Source organism: Rhipicephalus microplus, chromosome 7, assembly GCF_043290135.1.
Source record: "Rhipicephalus microplus isolate Deutch F79 chromosome 7, USDA_Rmic, whole genome shotgun sequence".
Classification (NCBI taxonomy): Eukaryota; Metazoa; Arthropoda; class Arachnida; order Ixodida; family Ixodidae; genus Rhipicephalus; species Rhipicephalus microplus.
The window spans coordinates 9,586,901-9,596,585 of record NC_134706.1 but is presented as its reverse complement, the minus strand read 5'-3'; positions in this window follow the sequence as shown (position 1 = coordinate 9,596,585).

Here is a 9,685-nt window from a genome sequence, read left to right as displayed (position 1 = left end):
TTTAGGTCAAGTCAGGACTGTAAGACAAACTGGCGGTCTTTTTAAAGAGCTCGTTCATCGGAAATGCTCGTGCCACGCGTCGTTGAACGAATTGGCGGTGTCTGGGAGCGAGAATTCGCGACAAATAAAACACATCACAAATAAAACACAAATAAAAGAACATCACCGACGTCTACGATACTACATAACGCCAATTATGAGCGCAGCTGTTTCAGCGCTTTGGTTTTACACATGTTCTGCGCATGCGTCAAGGAGACACGGCGCCAGTGGGAGTATGGAATGCTCGGTTTTCACGTCAGTTAACGTATAACGAACTTATTCTTACACCGTGGTATACAAAGCGAACCTGCATCGCCAACTTCCCGTTGTCGCTGGCAGACGCGAACACTGCGCCGTACTAGAATAGCAGCTAAAGCATTCCGCGAATTACACGTAAATCGAAGAGCCTCCCCAAGGTATAATGTTGCGTGACAGAAGCGTAGAATTGCGCCAGTCATCTACACAAGTGAATTGGACAACGGTTGAGGCGGTTTCAAGGCCCACCCCATTAAAAGCACTCGGACATACCTAATTATCGTAAACACCAGCAGCAACTACAGCATAAATAAAGTGAGCAGCTACGTAAGTTCACGTGTTAGTATAAGACATTTCGCTCACTCGCAAAAAGGAACAATTGTGAGCATTTTAACAACTGTACATGCAATAGGCGTTCTAGGATAGTTTGAACAGTCTTTCTTTTCCTTGGGGCCCGGTTGAGGTATGCGCCGAGAACCGAAGCGAGGATAGCAGTTGAAAAAAAAAAGCGCACTGGGCCCGACTACGTCATCGTTATCTATACTATTGAAGCTCCCTACTATTTGTTTATCTTTTTAAATCTTGAAGTTCCATTTCCGAGCATGCTGCCCCGACAAAAGCGGATTGAGACAGCCATATATAGTTTAAAGGTAGGTTTAAACACTGCGTACTTAGGCAAGCGCAAGGAAGGGGGGCAGGGGTGAAAGCAGCCCCCCTTGTCACTTAAGAAAGGAGGCAAGTAAGCACCATACGTTTACATTAAGGGGAGGTTGGCGCGACTTGAGGGGGGGGGGGGGCGGAAAGTCAGCGCCATTCGTAGACCTAATAGGGAGGGGGTGCACTGCGACGAACCTTCGCCCCCCTGAAAGAAAACCTTGCGCACGCGTATGACTGCATTGACTGTCTTTGTGTACAGGCATCTACACTGCTAAAGGGAACACGCATGTGCGCAGCAAGTTTGGATTTGACTGTCTTACGATAGCATAAGTGGTTTAGATATTCATCAGACGACTGGTGGGTGATAGTTCTTGTTTCTTTTGACAGACTAGTGACCTGCGTGGAGATCATTTCCACATCCACTTGCGTGCAGTGAGAGGGCCATCGATATTGATGGCGTGCATTCGATTGTTCCCTTCAACAGCGGACGGTACTGTACTTTTTTAAGGGTAGTACTTCGTTCTGTGAGACAGTGGGGCTTGTCAGACTGCTCAATTGGGTCATCTCTTTACGCCCAGCGCGCAACGCGGCAACGTGGCGAAAGTAAGTGAGCTATTATGAACGATTTGAGAACAACCCGTCGAGATATCTAGTACCTCCTGAACTTACCAGCCTCTGCCTTCTTGAGAACTATAGAGAGAGCACAAAAGAAATTATTATTAAAATTCAACCACCAATCTCAATGAAAGCACGTGGCGCTAGAAGTTTATATATTCATGAAACGTCATATTTTGTCATTCCTCATAACTGCGTACGCGCTAACAGTTAGTTTTCACTTAGCGATAGCGTGAATGAATACTATAGACTCAATATTGAATGACTAATATAAGCTCAATAGCGTGAACAAATACAATAAGTTCAACGAGCTCTTACATTTATTTGTTTCCTCACTTGTGAAAAGTGAGGAATCAACTTTTTGGACAGCGCGTGACAGGATCTTTATGGATGGGTAATTTTTGTGGCGATAGCAGTCGCGTATGACTTATGTGCTGTATCAACGCCTTCTTCTTTTTTCTCTCGTTTCTTCTACATGTGCGTCCCCATTTACATAAATGCGTGAAACAGGCGCCACAACATGTAAAGCAGCGTGGTGTGTCACACTTTTGCCTGTCTTGACGTCCTCGCGCTGGTATAACGTCGTAAATTTCCAGCAATCTCAAGCCACCAGCATCATAATATAAGCAGACGTCTTCTCTCCAAGCATCTCATTGGTACACTTTAGCTACTGCAGTCGCCGTGTGGCCATTTGTGAGCTTGACATTGCGACCAGTTGCATGCACCCGTCCGAATGAGCCTTCACAGCGCATCACTGCGCCACGTCACTCCATATGCAATGCTAGCAGTACTCGTTAGCATGCACTAATTAAGGTGGCATAGTGCTAGTTACTTTTGACTAAGTAACTGGTAATATTGCTTATTGTTATATTATGTTTTGCAAGTGTAAATTGAAGGGTTCAATTTCTTTATTAGACACATTATTAACGATAACTAACAATGATGCCAAGAGAAGTATAGGGGATGTTCTTAGGAGTAATTGTAATGTAAATGTGAAGAAAAAAAATGGACGAAAAGATAACATGTCACCGAAAGTATCCGAACCCTGCGACCTTCGAATCTTTTCGTGCATTTTTCTTTCTTCACATTTACATTACAATTACTCCTAAGAAGATCCCGTATACTTCTCTTGGCATCATTGTGTGTTAGTGGTCATTATTGCTGTTTTTTTTAAGTGGGCACCACGGAACCCAGGGGCTCCGCAGGCGTCTCCTCGGGGTTTCTCGAGCCAGTGATAAATTTTTCTTGGTTCCGAACTCGCCAAGTCACTTAGATGGCTTACAGGTAAGCTGCGAGTGATCTAACGAGCCTCCATAACTTACGCCGATTTGTCGGTACAAGAGAAGTGAATTTAGTTGCTCGTAAGTGAATATTTTTATATATGTGCACTTGCTTTAGAACTTACTGCATGTGAATGTAGTTTGAACCGAATGAAATATCCTTGCAAGAAAGCGTACGGGAGATGAGGGGGGGGGGGGGGGGGGGCGGGAGAAGTTTTTTGGTAGTAAATGGGGCTCGGCAGTGTTCACCGAGACCAAAGTACTTAAGAAACCCAGTTATAAAAGACCAGCATTGAGCAGCAACATCGTGTAAATGTCTTCACAACATTATCACAACAAATGTGTCGAGCTGTATAAAACAATCTTAATTTCAATTAGACATCCGCGAACGTGTGGCATACGAAAAAGTGGTGGTATAAAAAAAAAAAACGGACGAAGGGGCTTTTTCGTGCGCCACACGTTTTCACGATGTGTCACTACCAACAAGACCATTCTTACATCCTGTCAATCTAGACAGTCGTCATTCAATCCACCGACTTCGAGTATATAGGCGCACACAGCTCGTGACAATCGATGAAAGTCGGGAAATACTCACTGAATATCTTAGCCGCGATGAGACTAATGATGGCGACGAGCAGGACCGCGGAGCCGACCAGCAGGACGGTGCAGCACAGCTTCGCACTGCGAGCATAAACCATCGCCCGCGCTTCGTCACGTGACCCGCCACGGTGGCCTAGTGGCTAAAGCAGTCGGCTGCCGGCCGACCCGAAGTTCGCATTTTTGATGGAGGCAAACATTTTTTTTAGGCCTGCAGTGTGCTTAGATTTAGGCACACGTAAAAGAACTACAGGTGGACTAAATTTTGAGAGCACTTCACTACGGCGTCCCTCATAGTCATACGGTGGTTTTGGGACGCTAAACCACAATTATTATTGGATTATACTTTCGTCACAAACTTATACATGGATGGCATCGGAACAAACATCGACGCTCAATCATCTGGATCGGAGAATGGGAACATCAGGCTATTCGCGCAAAAGTATTGGCTGTATACACCCACAAGAACGTTTCAATACATCAATCCTTCGAATCGGTGTAACTCAGTTGTACCACTACTAGCCCTCTTTACAATCCTGTAGTAGCATCAAAGGACTCTCGTCAGTCATGCTTTGCTGTGGTGCGTAATACATTTCGAAGAAAAGAAAAAACACCAACTATATATATATGTATATATGAAATAGTGCGTGCTTACCCGCCACAAGCTGGTGGCGCTGAAAAGAGCATTCATCACTCATCGATGGTGTCCAGGTTTTGATGTTTTAGCTGTATTACTCTCGACTGCTAAGCGGCAAGAAGGGTGGTCAAACGCGCTATGAAACCTATATACAGACACTATAACAAGATCGCGCATCAAAGACCGGCGCCCATCCTCACAGTCGCGCAGCGCTGGTAAGTTATACGACAGCTTTCGCTCTTTTTTGATGCTCGCTGTCTAAGGACTGCCACCTTCAAATTACGCTTCAAGTCGAAATAACGTGCATATAACTGCATCTCGGCACCCGGAAATCGAGCCTCACTCGTACGAAGTAATGCGAACCAGCAACACCAAATGTGCCCGATTGTCTTCCTTCTTCGCACTCTCTCTTCTCCGTGTGTGTGTGCGTGTGTTGTGAGTGAGTGTGTGTGTTGTGAGTGAGTGTGTTTGCGTGTGTGTGTGTTGTGAGTGAGTGAGTGCGTGTTTGTGTGTGTGTTGTAAGTGAATGTGTGAGTGAGTGTGAGTGTGTGTTCAGAGTGAGTGAGTGTGTGTTGTGAGTGAATGAGCGTGTGAGTGAATGTGTGAGCAAGTGTGTATATGTGTGTGTGTTGGGAGTGAGTAAGTGTGTGAGTGCGTGTGTTGTGAGTGTGTGTGTGCGTGCGCGCGTGTGTGTGTATGTTTTGAGTGAGTGAGTGAGTGAGTGTTATGAGTGAATGAGCGTGTGAGTGTGTGAGCGAGTGTGTGTGCGTTTGTTGTGAGTGAGTGAGTGTGTGTGTGTGTTGCAAGTGAATGTGTGAGTGAGTGTGAGTGTGTGTTCAGAGTGAGTGAGTGTGTGTTGTGAGTGAATGAGCGTGTGAGTGAATGTGTGAGCAAGTGTGTATATGTGTGTGTGTTGGGAGTGAGTAAGTGTGTGAGTGCGTGTGTTGTGAGTGTGTGTGTGCGTGCGCGCGTGTGTGTGTATGTTTTGAGTGAGTGAGTGAGTGAGTGAGTGTTATGAGTGAATGAGCGTGTGAGTGTGTGAGCGAGTGTGTGTGCGTTTGTTGTGAGTGAGTGAGTGTGTGTGTGTGTGTTGCAAGTGAATGTGTGAGTGAGTGTGAGTGTGTGTTCAGAGTGAGTGAGTGTGTGTTGTGAGTGAATGAGCGTGTGAGTGAATGTGTGAGCAAGTGTGTATATGTGTGTGTGTTGTGAGTGAGTAAGTGTGTGAGTGCGTGTGTTGTGAGTGTGTGTGTGTGCGTGCGCGCGTGTGTGTGTATGTTTTGAGTGAGTGAGTGAGTGTTATGAGTGAATGAGCGTGTGAGTGTGTGAGCGAGTGTGTGTGCGTTTGTTGTGAGTGAGTGTGTGTGTAGTGCGTGCGTGCGTGCGTGTGTGTGTGTAGTGCGTGTGTGTGTGCGTGTGTGTGTGTTTTGAGTGAGTGAGCGAGTGAGTGAGAGAGTGTGTGTTATGAGTGAATGAGCGTGTGAGTGTGTGAGCGAGTGTGTGTGCGTTTGTTGTGAGTGAGTGAGTGAGTGTGTGTGTAGTGCGTGCGTGTGTGTAGTGCGTGTGTGTGTGTGTGTGTGTGTGTGGGTTTTGAGTGAGTGAGCGAGTGAGTGAGAGAGTGTGTGTTATGAGTGAATGAGCGTGTAAGTGAGTGTGTGAGCGAGTTTGTGTGCGTGTGTTGTGAGTGAGTGAGTGTGTGAGTGAAATTTCATTGGCCTTGCTTGCTGAAAAAAACCTTGAACTTACACCCAACGAACCTGTCAAAAGCAATATCACGATCGCTTGTTCTCTCTGGCCTCAGAAATGATTTGTAGACTTGAATGTCTCCGGCCAAGGACTCTTCAGCTTGCGTCAACTGTCGGTCGCACAATTTTGATATCGCAAGTTATTGTATGTACATTGTTTCTCACAATAACGGATAAGAAAGGATGTATTGATTCCGCCAGAAGGTCAACAGAATTCACTAACGCAAATGCATGCCGCAGCTAAAACAGCTAAGAATGCCGAGCTAATAAGGAAGGCTTCCGGAACAATTCACGAAGTGCGAATGTGCAGCTTACCGACAACTACGTGCGGTACCTGAGGGCCTGAAATTAAAACGAAAAGATATTTATTCTCCATCTTTCTCTTATCGCAAAATCATCGACAATTGCTCGCGAAAAAAAAAAACACGGCATTGTGCCAGTTACAAATGTCTTCACGGGGAAATATCAACGATAAATCCCGCCCCACTTAGCAGATGCAAAAGGGCTGCATTTTCTCACCACACAAATTTTGTGCAAAATAAATGTCATTGTATTGCCAAATAATACAAAGCTAAATATATTTATTAAGAGCATAATTTTCTTTCGAACTTCGTATGATGCACCAGTAACGGTCAAGTCGTAAGGTTGAAGCAATTGTGAAGCACAGTATATCGTGAACATGGACCAAAATACCTGCACTACTTAGAAAACTTTATTTAAAGCAAGTTTAAGTGAAACGGTTACAGCGCTCGTGAAGGTTGTTATATTCGTAATTTAGTTGCATATATCGGAGCTCACAGAACTTTCTAGCTCTTGTCTAAAAAAAGATGCAAGTTTGAAAACGTTGATATCGTTTAAACCTGTCTTTTTATTCTACTCATCTTGCGCTGATTTCTTTTTGAGTGTGTGTTTTCGCTTTTTTATGTACTTTTTTTTTCTGAAGACTGTCTGCATTGTATTATTTATTTTTATTGTTTTATTTTTGCGTGCACCTGCACAAAAACCTTAACGTTGTTCCTGGGCATGTTAAATATATTATCATTATTATCATTATTATTATTATTATTATTATTATTATTATTATTATTATTATTATTATTATTATTATTATTATTATTATTATTATTATTATTATTATTATTATTATTATTATTATTATTATTATTATTATTATTATTATTATTGCAAACGTAATTAGATCCGTTTTACTTTCACTGTCGCTTTCCCTTAGTAAATCACTGATGGCAGCAATAAAAACATTGAAGCCCATTAAAGTAAATCCGCTTCATATTCAGTAATATGATTACGATCACTTTCAGTCCAACCTTCTATTATATCCACGACACAGTCGATGCAAAAGCACCAACGTTATTCTTGCTGAACACAACTATCCCACGTCGTTCCATGGCAATACCGGAAGGACATTCATCTGACCCGAGTAGATGATAGCAGTCTTGTATTACCTCTGAATTATGACATACTTTCTAGAGGCGAAAACACTAGGAAAATATAAGAAACAGTAAATTAAAAGTGCAGAGGCAGCACCAACACAAACATAAATTGTGATAGAAATTTAGAGTAACAAGTTTCTTACCGACAGCTCCTTTCCCTGAGATAAACAATAGACAAAGAATCAGTAAACAATTGCTTTTTTTCGTTTGTTTTTACAGAAGAATTATCTACACATGCACGAAAAACGATACGGCTGAATAATGATAGCCCCGCACTATTTCAAGTGTCCTTATAAATCGATCAGGGTATACGCAATTACATCGACAACGGTACGACGCATCACGCAAAAAAAAAAAAACAGCCGACCACGATAGCGCTACTACAACCCTTCTCGCACACAACACTAATAAAAACTGACGGTCGTCAGAAGAAAGTGGTGTTATATGTAGTTAACTATGATACAAATGTAAAATAAATGTAAACTAAACACAAGGACAACTTGTCGCCAGCGGAGACCGAAACCGCGACCTTTAAATTACGCCTCTTATGCTATATTACCATGCTACGGCGACGGTCGTCCTACCGTCTACTTGATCGGGCATATTTGTGCATTCAAACCTGGAAGTGTTAATCAGCGCCGTGCGTGACCACGATGCAAAAACTTTTTTTCTTTGCTTGTTATAGTATTTCGCAGCACGTGTTCTTATTACGAGCTGGCAGTTGACCAACAATCCTTCTCGAACTACCTGAAGTCATCAAGTCTATTTAATAACAGCCTGTCATCACACAATGCTAATTGCGCAGCGCGTGTGGCTAAAAGCTCCGTACCCACCACAGAGTTCGGTACACTACAATTCTTCGTTTCGATGCAGCATCCATAAAGTGCACAAAATGCATTATGGATGATGTGTAGAGCGCGCCTTTCGTATCCTCAGAAAGATGAACCAGTGGATGCTTCCCTACTTCACGAAAATCATGATTTACGTCGAAGTGGATACCGTACACGTGTACTAGTATTAGTTGTACCAAGAGAGTTTCGAACGGTCACTAGAAGCATGGCATCCGAGATTGTGGGCGCCGTGCGCCCGCCATCTCGGAGGCCACGCTAAAATGGACGCTCTTCCAGCTTTCGCCGTGACTAAGTTGTGCGTTCCGCGCAGGCCTGGCGTTTGTTGAGCCATCTAGCGGTAACTTTTCTAGGCGGCTCCTTTACGAACCATCTACAGACACCGTTTGGTCGCTTTCTTTTGAAGCATCTGATTGATGATATGTGGGGTTTAACGTCCCAAAACCACCATATGATTATGAGAGACGCCGTAGTGGAAGACTCCGGAAATTTCGACCACCTGGGGTTCTTTAACGTGCACCCAAATCTGAGCACACGGGCCTACAGCGTTTCCGCCTCCGTCGGGAATGCAGCCGCCGCAGCCGGGATTCGATCCCGCGACCTGCGGGTCAGCAGCCGAGAATCTTAGCCACTAGACCACCACGGCGGGGCCTTTTGAAGCATCTTCAGTAGCTCCTTTAGGTAGCTTCTTTTTCGGTTCCTTTGTGAACCATTAACGATAACTTCTTTAGGTATCTCCTTTATGATCTACGGTAACTACTCCACGTAAATCATTCAGTAGTTTCATTATGAACCAGCTACAATAACTCGTTTAGGTATAGCTCATTTATGAGCCATCTATGATAACTCTTTTGCAAAGCTCCTTCAGCAGATCCTTTAGTAGCTCACTTATAAATAATCTACAGTGACTCCCTTAGTCAGGAGTTCGACGAAACCCCATCTGTTCGGGGTCAAACATAGCAGAATAAAACAAGTACAACGACCGAGGTAAAATGCGTAAAAATTTCTGAAGATGATGCAGTGTCACTTCATAATTTACGCACCCGACGTATTCCGGGAAGAGTTCTTTCTTGTTTACTTTTACACTTCTTATAGTGTGCGTCACTCTCCTTATAACTGTATTATTTTTTTATCCTGACAGGCTGTGCTCGTAATACTTCTACATATGCCGTAAGCTTGCTTTGTTTCCCTTTTCTGTGAGCTTGTGTGCCTTACGGCTCCATTTGTGATTGTAAATTTGAAACTGTATATTATCCACCTGCAAGGTCCTTTGTGACCGCAGTATACTGTAAATAAATAAAATAAATAAATACGTTTCGGCTCCTTGCATGGGAGCCTCGTTCACAAGACTCATTGTGAACAAAGCTTTCGTATTAAGAGCCGAAACGGCTTTTAAAAAAAATAGCAGTTTACCTTGGTAGGCGTTTTTGTTTTATTCCATTAACTTTTGTTAGTAGCATCCCAAGTAGCGACGTTAATATCTTGTGTATTCACGACTGCAGTGCGGTCATAAAGGCGCACATCTAAGGCATGGTTAGGAAATGCCCAAGCTACAGATCACATT